Raw genomic sequence first — 12347 nt, 5'->3', positions numbered from 1 at the left:
GTGACACTCGAAGCTGGGCTGGTGGTGGCTGAGGTGCTCTTGGGACTCTTTGCAGATGGAGGGGGTGGGTTATCGGAGGGAAAGAGGTTAAGATTAGCGATGAAAAGTTTTTTAGGGCCAAGGTAAAGGGTAGGAGAAGTGGTGATGGGAGTGGAGGAAGAGGATGTGGTTGTAGGAGAGTCAGGTGTGCTGTCATTGGGTGAAGGTGCTGGTGCTGTAGGCTGTTGTGAGGTGGATGTCTGTTGGGTGGGTGGCTGCCTGCGTTTGTGTGTCTTGGAAGAGGGGGTGACAGACACAGTGGGAGAGGACACAGGGGACGTGTAAATGGCAGTGGGGGTGGTGACTGCACGCGTGCGAACTGTACTGGAGGGTGTGGTGGTGATGGAAGCACTGGCTGATGTTGGTGTGCATGCAGGTGTGAGTGTAGACGTCACAGGGAGGGAGGAGGGAGACGAGGAGGAGGGGGACACAGAGGTGGTAGTGACTGTTGGAATGTCTGCATCTGGGTGTTGCTTGGGTGAGTGTTTGTGGGATCTGTGGTGCTTGTGTCTGGATGAGCTGCCCTTGGGTGTTGAGGTGTGTGCAGGCTGGTCAGATGGTGTGGATGGGATAGGCTGAGGAACAGGAGACAGAGACAGGCTGGAGGCAGTCAGAAGAGGGAGGCTGGAAACAGGGACAATGGCTGCCGTCAGTGCTGAGGCCAGAGCATTGAACGATCGTTGATGGGCAGCCTGACCCGAATGAATGCCCTCCAGGTAGGCATTGCTCCGATGCACCTACCTTTCTACCCCCTGGATGGCATTCAGGAGGTCACTGAGCTCCGCACTGAGGGCAGCAGGGGTGACAGGGGCAGGGGCTGAGGTGCCTGGGGCGAAGGAGACGCCCGCCTTCCTGGGCGAGCGGGCACGGAGCGTAGGCTGAGGGGCTGCTGGGAGGGCGGGGCTGGTGCGCTGGGTGGCGGCTGTACCTGTAGAGGTGGGGGGCACGGATGTTGCCGCCACCGCTAGGGAGTACCCATCCGAGGACGTGTCTGTGTCGCTGGTCTCACCACCGGGCCCCGATGTGGTGCTCCCCTCGCCCTCCGGATCACTGGTGCCCTCGGTGTCTGTTCCTGGGCCCACCGGGGCCTTGTGACTTGCAGCTCCCTCGTGCTCCGATGCCAAATCTCCTCCGCCTGATGATGCTAATGCACACATGCACAAGAAGATGAAGAAGAAGGGTGGGGGGAGAAAAACGAAGACCAGGTTGAGTGCATGCTATTTCAACACCGTTGGCGGAGATGACAAACACAGGAGCCTCATGCCCTAAGCCGTGCATTCGGGGTACACTACTCAGTACTTCTGACTAGGACAACAGGTCTAGAGACGACAAACGCGCACATGTGTGATGCTGGACCATCAATAGCTGTACTTGTCACCCTACAGAGGTGGGGGCCGGGAGCACAGGGCCATGCCTAAGGGAGAGGACTACACTACAGAAAGCGCCCTGGCCTAATGTCACCCACAGCCCTCCTCCCCCACCCACACGCCTCCACTGCGCAGAAAGATATGAGAATGTGCTGATACTCACCCCCTTGTGTCTGCTGTGATGTCCTCAAGCGCCCATCCAAATCAGGGTAGGCCACCGCCAGGATCCGGGACATCAGGGGGGTCATGGTACGACTGGCACCCCTCCTAGGTTGGGAGGCCATCCCCAGCAGTGACTCGGCGGTCTTCCTGGTCCCGCGGCGGATGTCCTCCCACCTCTTGTGGCAGTGGGTGCCCCGTCTGTTGTCCCAGGGTCCAGACTTCCTTGGCGATGGCACGCCAAATGTCGACTTTCTGATGGGCGCTGACCTATTTGACATGTACAGGGTGGGAAGGAAACATTCATCAATGAACTGCATGTTAGATGTGATTGGCCCCCCTCACCAACTTTGCCTTATGGCACATGCTCTCATCTGTTGTGCGTTGCACTCCTCATTCGCCCCCCACCCCAACAACTTACATCCACCCCACTCCACACAGGCATCGCCCATTCCATGTGCACCCGGTGTACTTACCTGTTGGTCTGGAGGACCGTAGAGTGACGCATACTGGGGGAGGACCCCATCCACTAGCTTCTCCAACTCTTCAGACGTGAAGGCAGGGGCCCTTTCCCCAGTCGCAGCAGCCATTGTCACTTCCAGACCGAGGTCACAGCAGCACTTGCAGTATAGGTCCTCTCCTGTGGATGATCAGGTCTTGAGTGATTAAGCAGATAGAAAATGGCGGTCACGCCCGCGGCGGTGCGTACCGCGGCGGTGCGTACCGCGACCGCCGGCGCACCTCGTCATTGGCTCCTGAAACCCATAGGCTTCAATGTTAACCAATGCGGCTTCGTATAGCGGTCTTCGACCGCCTACCGCCACGGTGTGCCACGCCAGCGCATTGACCTCACATCCCATTGTCCCACTTCACAGGTCAGGCAGCCGCCATTTCAAGGGCCCACATGGCATAATTTCTACTGCGTCACACAGGCCTAGGCCTTGCATTGCCACACATACACGCCTTTCAATACATAGATAACTGTGTGCTATGCAAGCTGTGGTGAACGTACCTGGGATTTGCTTGACTCTGTGCTCCATGTTGTCCTTCCTAGGCACCGTCCGCTGGGACTTGCAAGGAGAAGGATGAATCCTCGCGTGTACCGACCGCTGGTGGACCTGTCGACAATGGAAGAACGCCACATCATACTACGATACCGACTTGACCGTGCCACTATACATGAACTGTGTGCCCAGCTGGAGCCAGCCCTGATGTCCCCCATCCGCCAACCCACAGGAATTCCCCCTCTGGTGCAGGTTCTGTCAGTCCTCCATTTTCTTGCAAGTGGCTCATTCCAGACAACAGTGGCCATGTCATCTGGAATGTCTCAGCCCATGTTTTCAAAAGTTTTGTCTAGAGTGTTGTCTGCCCTGACGAAACACATGCGGAGTTACATTCTATTCCCTGAGGAGGTTGATTTGGCCACTGTGAAGGGTGATTTTTATGCCCTTGGACATATTCCAAACATAATTGGTGCCATTGATGGGACCCATTTGGCCTTAGTACCCCCAAAAGACGATGAGCAGGTGTACAGAAACAGGAAAAATTACCATTCTATGAACGTCCAGGTGGTCTGTTTGGCTGACCAGTACATCTCCCATGTGAATGCCAAGTTCCCTGGTTCAGTGCATGACGCGTATATGTGATGCGTAATAGCAGCATCCCTTATATGATGGAACAGCTACAGGGACAACGTGTGTGGCTAATAGGTGACTCTGGTTACCCCAACCTGCCTTGGCTATTGACCCCAGTGAGGAATCCCCGGACCAGGGCAGAGGAACGGTACAATGAGGCCCATGGGCGAACTAGGAGGATCATAGAAAGGACCTTTGGCCTCCTGAAGGCCAGGTTTAGGTGCCTGCATATGACAGGGGGATCCCTGATGTACTCACCAAAGAAGGTGTGCCAGATCATCGTGGCCTGCTGTATGCTTCACAATCTGGCATTGCGACTTCAGGTGCCTTTCCTGCAGGAGGATGGTCCAGATGGTGGTGTTGAAGCAGCTGTGGAGCCTGCGGAGAGTGAAGAGGAGGAAGACTCAGAGGACGACACAGACAACAGGGACAGAGTTATCCAACAGTATTTTCATTAGCACACAGGTAAGAATCACCCACGCCATTTTACATTTCCTGAAAGCCTCCTGCATCTCAACTTTGTCTATTTCCCCCCAGTTCTTTTAAACTGATGTTTGATTTTCCCTTCCCTTTTCAGTGCTGTATGACCCACTGCGTGACTTCTGCTTGGTTAGCCCATGGACTAATGCTTATTGACCTCGGTATGTGTTCAGCACAAAGTTAACAGAACATAATTGATCTGTAATGTGTTATACATTTGTAAATAATACAGGCTGACTCCTGAATGATTTCATTGCATTGAGTGCTTTATTTTTAGTGCTAGATAATGGTACATGATATTAACAGGGTGCTGGGTGGGGGTGGAGTAATGTCCATGGCAGAGTACAGTTCTCAGTCTCACAGGTGCATTGTCCAGATGCCTGTGGAAGGATGGAGCAGGGGCAGTTCAAGGTTGGACAGGGTGGCAATGTGGGACAGTGGGATGACTTCAGGGGGTATCTCATGCTGGCGGGGGTCTTGACATCCTACTCTGTCTATTTTTTGGATCTCAGGCTCCTCTTGCGGGGTGGTTGTTCTTCAGCAGGAGGTGGGGTTCTGGTGGCCTGTCGTTGTGGTGGGGCCTCCTGTCCACTAGCGCCGGCAGAGGTGGCAGGCTGTTCCTGGTCCGGGCTAGTGACAGGGGCCCTGTGTGGTGCCACATGGTCCCGCAACGTGTCTTCTATACGGTTCAGGGCCTGGACTATGCTCCCCATAGCGGTAGAGATGTTGGTGAGTTGATTGCTGAACCCCATGTAGCGTTCCTCCTGCTGTGCCTGGATCTCCTGGAACCTGGCCAGTACCGTCGCCATCGTCTCTTGGGAGTGGTGGTAGGCTGCCATGATGGTGGTGAGGGCCTCTTGGAGAGTGGGTTCCCTGGGCCTCTCCTCCCCCCCCTGTCGCACAGCAGCCCTCTGAGTTGCCCGGTTTCCCCCGGCCTCTGTCCCCTGGACGGTGTGCCCACTACCACTGCCCCCAGGTCCCTGTTGTTGTTGGGGTGGTGGGTTAGCCTGGGTGCCCTGTAGTGGCAGACACACCGCTGATTGACCTGTCCTAGAGACAGAGGCATGGGCCCGCTGGGTGGGAGCTGTGCTGTTGTTCCCAGAGGGGGTTGGGTCTGATGTGGCCTGTGGCTGCCTGAGGGGAACCGACTGTCCAGAGGTCCCCGATGGTCCGGGCTGGTCATCAGGTTCCAGGTCGACAGAGCTGCTGTCATCACTGGGGGCCTCTTCCGGGGGTGGGATGGACATTTCTGGACCCTCCTGACCGGTGTGTTGGCGTTCGGGTCCTGCATGGGGTAAGAGAGTATGGTTATTGTTTCTGTGTGTGCTATTGCGTGCGATTTATGGGTGCCCTTTTCCCCCAGTGCTGGCATTCCCTTGGGGGAGGTGTTGTGGGGGTGTTTGGGGGCGGGGGGGTGGGTATGTGCAGTGGTCATGCTTAGGTGATGGGTGTCCATAGTTTGTGGTGGCATGCAGGGGTTGGTGTTGGGTGGGTTGTGCTGGAGAGACATTCTCAGGGAGGATGTGTGATGGGGGGTTGGGGGTGAGGGTGGGGGTGGGGGTTAGCATGCTGGGGGGGGTGTAGTAGTTGAGATTGTACTTACCAGAGTCCATTCCTCCGTGTACTCCAGCGAGGCCATCAGGATGCAGGATGTTTAGTACCTCTTGCTCCCATGCTGTGAATTCGGGTGGAGTGGGTGGGGGTCCCCCGCCAGTCTTCTGCACTGCGATGTTGTGTCGCGAGACCATCGAGCGCACCTTTCCCCGTAAGTCGTTCCAGCGTTTGCGGATGTCGTCCCGATTTCTGGGATGCTGTCCCACCGCGTTGACCCTGTCCACGATCCGCTGCCATAGCTCCGCCTTCCTGGCTATAGTGGTGTGCTGCACCTGTGAGCCGAAGAGCTGGGGTTCAACTCTTATTAATTCCTCCACCATGACCCGGAGTTCTTGGTCCGAAAACCGTGGGTGCCTTTGGGGTGCCATGGGGTGGTGTGGATGAGGTGTCGGGTGGTGTATGTGGTGATGAGTGTGTTGGTGTGTGGTGCTTTGTGCTTCTATGTGGTGTGTGTGATGTAGCTCTCTATTCTGTGATGTGTCTCTCTCTCCTTCGTCTCTGATCTTAGGTCGTAGGGGTTTGTGGGTGATGTGGGTGTGTGTTTTATATTGTGTTGGGTATGTGGGAGTGTTGTGTGTATGTGTTTCAGGTGTGTGTATTTCAAAATGTCCAATGTGGCTGTGTGTTGGTGCTGGGTGTGTATTTTGAGCGCGGCGGTGTGTACCGCCAATGGACTACCGCGGTTGAAAGACCGCCGCGTGGATTTGTGGGTCAGAATGACATGGGCGTGTTTGTGTTGGCGTGGCGGTGGAGGTTTGGTCATCTCCAGTTTACCACTGGCCGCTGATGTGGCGGCCTGCTGTGGAGGTCGGATTTTTGGGGATTTGTCAGTTGTGGGTCAGAATGACCGTGGCGGTTTACCGCGGCCGCGGCGGTAGAATGGCGGACTTCTGACCGGCGGTAAAGGCCTTTTACCGCCGAGGTCAGAATGACCCCCTTAGTCACCTACACACGAAAGTACTGTCATCCTGGGACCAGCAGTCTTGCTCAGAGCAAGAGTCCAAACTACGACATGGCGCCACCAACGATGGTGTTTAGGCACTAATTTACGGGTACCCTCAGTACCATTATACGGAGACGTCCGTGGTCTTTGGGAAAAAATCCTCCTCAGCCGAACAGGTAACCCCTGATTAGGCTGTAGGTTGTTCGAACTCGAACTTACAAAAGGAAAAACTTTCCCTGTTTTGGTGTTCCGTTTCTCTAAACAAAATACGACATGGCTAATGCCATAGATATTCCTGCAAATGCTAGACATGCACTTACACAACATTTATTATCACATGGCCTTAGAGAAGAGGGCGGGGAGGTTACTTTAATTATAGAAGCAGCTGAAGCGTACCAAACAGAAACATTTTACTGTTGGGTTGCCTTTCCTGAGGCTGACCAACGGACGCACACATTTCACACCTATGATATTGCAGACGCTCCAGTCCGATACGAAGCATACCAGTATCATGAAATACCGCTCACGTATCAAGAGCATCAGAACTGGTTTGAAGGCGCCCTACCACATGTACAACGACGGGTGAGGCTGGGTCCTTTAAGTAATGAAGGGCCTACATGGCCCATGTTTGCCACATATACACCTCACCCGGGCATAATGAATATGCCGATCGCAGATTTAAGAGTACTATATAATGAATTAGTGGCATTATATAGACGATTGGTTCAGTTCGTAATGCGAACATTGAACACGACACCAGCGCATCCAGCGCCACCAGTTGCTGGTGGATATCAATTGGCTACTGGGATTAATCCACAAACAGTACATACTATTATGGGTAAAGTGCCCACGGAACGAGAAAAAATACCGTTCTGGATTGCTCAGAAAACAAATCAGCTGGAAGCTGTGTTCCCCCATACGGGGCCACAGGAGAAACATAGGTTGCTCACTATGTGCTTGCCATTCGGGATGGTTCCCTCGGTGGATGAATGTGCCACTTGGGGTACAGTCTTCGCTGCCGTATATACTACCACACATGGTACCCCTACACTTGCCAATTTACTGGAAGTGTTAAAACATATACAAAATGAGCATGGGGCTGCACCGGCCCTAGATCTGGGGATGAAATTAACGCGTAATTTTGACGCCGTCTCCTCGATAATACTAAGTAATATTAAAGGGGAAGCGGTGGCACTGGCAATACGCCAGCGTCTCCGAGAAACTCCAAATGTGGAACAAGAGAGACAGCTACCAAAAATAATATCAGATACCTATGCTAGTATAGGACGGGATGGGCTAGGAGCCAAACCTAAAAAATTGGACGTACCAAGTACCACCCATAAGGAAGGTACAAAGCAAGCACAAGAGGGCTCTAAAAAGCGCTGGGACAAACAAAAAGATTTCAAAGATAGGAGAAATAAAAGAGCAGATTCTCCACATCTAGAGTACTCCGAAAGGAGATATAATCTCAGGAATAGGGATAACATTAAAACTCCAGACAGATATACTGATTCACGTCCTTCTCGTTCCTTTCAGGACGCACCGGATAGACGTAGCGAGAGAGGGGGCCGTCAAGATCGACGTCCGGAATACGTGAAAGAAAAAAAAGACTCGCCACAGTCTACCATTAAAAAAGAAGAAAAGACTGCTCAGCAAAAGCCACAATTTAAAAAGAAGAAAGTGGCGGCACTGACTATTAAAAATGCCAGTAATATTGAGAACACTGTCGAGGAACAAGAGGTGGGCAGTGACTCTGTTGGACAGCGCTGCAGAGGTCACGATATGTCGCCAGAGTCTGAAAGATCATCTGGTTGTGACAGCAACTAGCGATTACATCGCAGTTGAAACGGCGGATGGCCGCGTGCTCCCACCCGATCGGGTTTATGATTTGACGATTCAGATTGAGGGAGACGTGGAACGTATTATTAGTGTAATATTCTGGGATGAACTCGCTAGTGATATCTTGTTGGCCGAGAGAGATTGGCCGCCTGAACATGTCCGCAAGCTCCCGCATGGGGAAGATGTCATTTTGCCTTCTTTCTCCAATCTTGTTCCAGACGCAGACAAACAAGCCTATGCTGCTGAATGGGCTTTAGTGCAGGCACCTGCACTATACCGTAATCATGTAGGTTGGGACAAGGATTCTCCTTGTCATGTTATTCCCGTTCGGTCTACGCCGCACCCACAGCCACAATACCCTGTTAAACATGAGGCGAAAACTCCAGTGACGGAGATACTGTCACAACTTGAGTATCAGGGAGTAATTGAGCCCTGTACATCAGCAATGAATAATCCCCTATTTCCCGTTGCCAAATCTGATCATTCGTATAGAATAGTGGTTGATTATAGACATTTGAATAGTCATACACGCACATATGCTATACAAAATTCACACAGCACAGCGCTGGTCAATAATATAGTGCGTAAAAAATATAAAACTACATTGGATATATCTAATGGGGTTTTCTGCCAGAATTTAGCACATGAAAGTAGGGACCTAAGTGCATTCTCTTTTGGCTCTCAAAAACGCTTTTGTCGTTTACCACAAGGCTATAAAAACAGTCCAGGACTTTTTTTGGCACGTGTAACTTCAATCTTGCACGAGCTTGATTCCGATGCATTATCCTATGTGGATGACATATATCTCACGGATGACACCCTCGACGTTCATCTTGCGAGGGTCGATCGGATAATATTGGGATTTGCAGCCTTAGGCTATAAATTTAATTTTAAGAAAAGTAAGATAGCTTTTCTTAGTGTATTGTTCCTAGGATATGAGCTGTCAAACGAGGGAAAAAGCCTGGCCCGCACTTCCTAGAAAAGTGTGCTCAACTACAGCCTCCAAATACACTTAAAAAATTACAGTCATTACTGGGTTTCTTTAATTTTGGCAGAACATACATTCCGGATTATGCTGATCGCATAAAACCACTTTATGACTTAATTCAGCCTAATTTTTCTAGCAGGCGATGGACAATTGAACACACACACCCTTAGGGATTTACAACGAGACTTACTGGAAGCTAGACATTTATACACACGTGACAATAAAACAAATTTGGTCATCAGAATAATAGCTGGTGCCCTTGGATTTACCTATGTCACCTTTAATGAGGGAGACACAGTGCCGATAGCATACAAATCACCTTTGTACTCCAATGCTGAAAAACGTTTTGCTCCTACTGACAAAATTCTGACAGCAGTTCAGATGGCCGTCATAAAAGAGAGGTCACTTGCCCAGGGGAAGCGCATTATTGTTGTCTCCCCAGTGCCGGCCTTAGAGGCTGTCACTAAAGCTAGCTTTCCAAACGCTAAAGCATTACATCCACGCTGGATTCAATGGGCAACGTCTCTGACCGCCACTGATGTGGATTATGTGTTTGACCCCAGGCTTCAGACTCAAGAATTTCTCCAGTATGAGCAGGAGTACCCGACTCCCATACACATATTGCCAATAGACAGTTATGATTCCATCATATATACTGACGGCTCAGCACAACCGGCGGGAGGTACTAAACATCAATACTCGGCAGCTTGCGCAGCAGTGTGTGGGGTCATGGAAGATGGAGTTTTCCATCCTCATAATACCTACACGCAGACCTTAGGGGACTGCACAGCCCAGTTGGCCAAGCTTAAGGCTCTTCTTCTAGCGCTCGAACATTCAGAGCCAGGAACACAGACTTTGATCGTCTGTGATTCGTACTACTGCGTCTAGTCATACAATGAATACCTCAATCATTGGAAACTGAACGGGTTTAGAGATTCTAAAGGGAACACCATTAAACACAGAATATTGTGGGGAAGGGTGGCTGATCTTAAGGATAAGCTGCCATGTGTCCATGTAATTCATACATTGGGACACCAACGTGTAGGAATACATGTTACAGGTAATACATTGGCTGATGAAGCAGCCAAAGCATCAGTAGCTACCGCTTCTGTGGCTGCGGTGACTCGTTCATGGACGAGGTTGGATAATGAAATACTGGTTGCAGTTAAAGCCTCGGCTGCGGGAAAAACCCTTCCAAAAGGATACCCTATGAATTATACCTATCATATCAGTGCACAGAATGTTGCTTTTGCAACAATTCCTGATGTTGGTGATCGAGTGATCCCAAATGAAGACCAAAGATTAGGACTGATTACAGCAGCACATGAGGGGGTAGCTTCTGCACATGCTGGCATACAGGCCACTATCACCATTTTACAACAACGGTACTGGTGGCTTGGTCTATGCAGACGGACTAAACAGTATGTCCTTTGCTGTGACATTTGTCAGCAGATTAAGGGCTCCAATATCAGACGCCCTCGGCAGACCTCTCTCTTAGTGTCAGACAAGCCACTCCATTGTGTGTACTTGGACCATTGTGGTCCCTTACAACCTGATGGTCCATACAAATATATTTTAGTGGCTGTAGATTCCTGTTCTAGATTCCTGTGGGTATGGCCACAACGGTCGGCTGACGCTCGGACTGTTATAAAAGATTTGCCGATCTTTATCGGTACATATGCGGTTGCAGCATTCCATTCGGACCAGGGCCCTGCATTTGCCTCTAAGACATTCAGGGACACCATGAGGACGATGGGTGTTGAACTCCATTACTCCTCACCATACCATCCCGAGGGAAATTCGGTCGTGGAGAGGCGGAATCGTGATCTAAAGCAATCCTTAACAGCTTGAGTATTAGGTTCAGGCCGCAGTTGGTTGCATCACCTATATGGGGTCCAGAGAGCACTGAATAATCTGCCAAGACGGTCCTTGGGGGGTAAGTCTCCATATGAGGTTCTCTTTGGGACACCTATGTATGTTCCCGATCTTGATGCCCCTGGTGTGGTGGCAGCAGATACACCATTTGACATAAAAGAACGTCTCGCTGTTTTACAGGAGCTTCAACAATTCCGTGATGATAAATCATCTGCAAGTGCTGCCACCTTGGGAATAAGGAACTTGGCGAAAACTTCGACTGGCTGGATTCCTAAAGTTGGTGATCTGGTTCGTGAGAAGATCGCTGCGAAAAAATAATTTGGTCCATCATACAGAGCACCTGTACAGGTCTTGGGGATAAAAGGCACCAGGACTGCCATCCTTCCACCATTGTCTGGTTCAAAATCAAACAGATTTATCTCAATTGATGACATCAAATTACACCATGTGGCCGATTCTTCACAGTAGACCAGGAGGTTCCTTGGGTAGTTCCCGATCCCCTCTCACTTCCCAACAGGACATCCATCTACATAGTAGGATGAATATCACAACTAGTGACTATGCAACTATGTCGACTGCTGTTCCGGACACTTCCTCGACCATGGGGAGGGCAGAAAATGAACTTTTATTGGTTCCAGTAACAACTTCGGTGAACAACCAGCTTCAGGATTTGGCGGTATTTTACACTAATACTTCCACAACTAATAACGTTGACTATCAAGAGCCTCCACAAGCAGTGGATGGGAGTTCGATGTGTCCTGTGTTTGCGGAGACTTCGTCTGGCTATTTTGTAGATATTGATGATTTTTCTTCAGATTCATCCTCAACTGAGACTGACAAACTATTTAATTGTAGCAAATTCTATCATTGGTTTAAAAAGAACTATTTTATATATCCATGGAACTATCTCTGGTTCTGTTTGACATTTATTGCATTGTTTTTATGGATTGGTTTTGTGACTGTTTTCTTTTTACTAATTAATGGTCACTATATCGCTGATCGCTCCTCTGTAGAGCCCGTTGATGTAATTCTAACACCACATCGTTCATCACACAAAGTCCGACGTGATTTGTCCCCTGTCAATATTACAGCTATTCCAATTCCTGATGGGATTGTATGGGACAAAGTTCCGTTCGATATATACGGGCCTACAGAGATAATTCAAGTACCATACGTGTTCAAAATTTCAATGTCTGATGTTATTACACCTAATGTTGTCTCTGATGATTGGGATGTCCAAACGGTTGATTCAATGCTAACTGAAATGAAGGACTATTCTGCTTTTGGAAGTGATGATGTATATGATTATACAATGAATTATGGGAAAATGTTCTGCTATCACAATTGGGGACATCACTACCTGCACCGTGCAACTAGATATAGGCCTCTCTTTAACTACACACAGTGGG

The 12347-nt window shown here is 50.2% G+C and overlaps 1 protein-coding gene across 1 annotated transcript in view; it reads left to right on the top strand.

The window, feature by feature from the left end:
- Positions 1 to 12347, top strand: part of LOC138301386 (E3 ubiquitin-protein ligase TRIM39-like) — a 140426-nt gene that overhangs the window by 64184 nt on the left and 63895 nt on the right. The gene's annotated exons all lie outside the window — the stretch shown is intronic.

This window comes from Pleurodeles waltl, chromosome 6 (genome assembly GCF_031143425.1).
Source record: "Pleurodeles waltl isolate 20211129_DDA chromosome 6, aPleWal1.hap1.20221129, whole genome shotgun sequence".
In the NCBI taxonomy this organism is placed as follows: domain Eukaryota; kingdom Metazoa; phylum Chordata; class Amphibia; order Caudata; family Salamandridae; genus Pleurodeles; species Pleurodeles waltl.
Note: the sequence above shows the minus strand (reverse complement) of the source record. Positions and strands in the feature narration are given on the sequence as shown.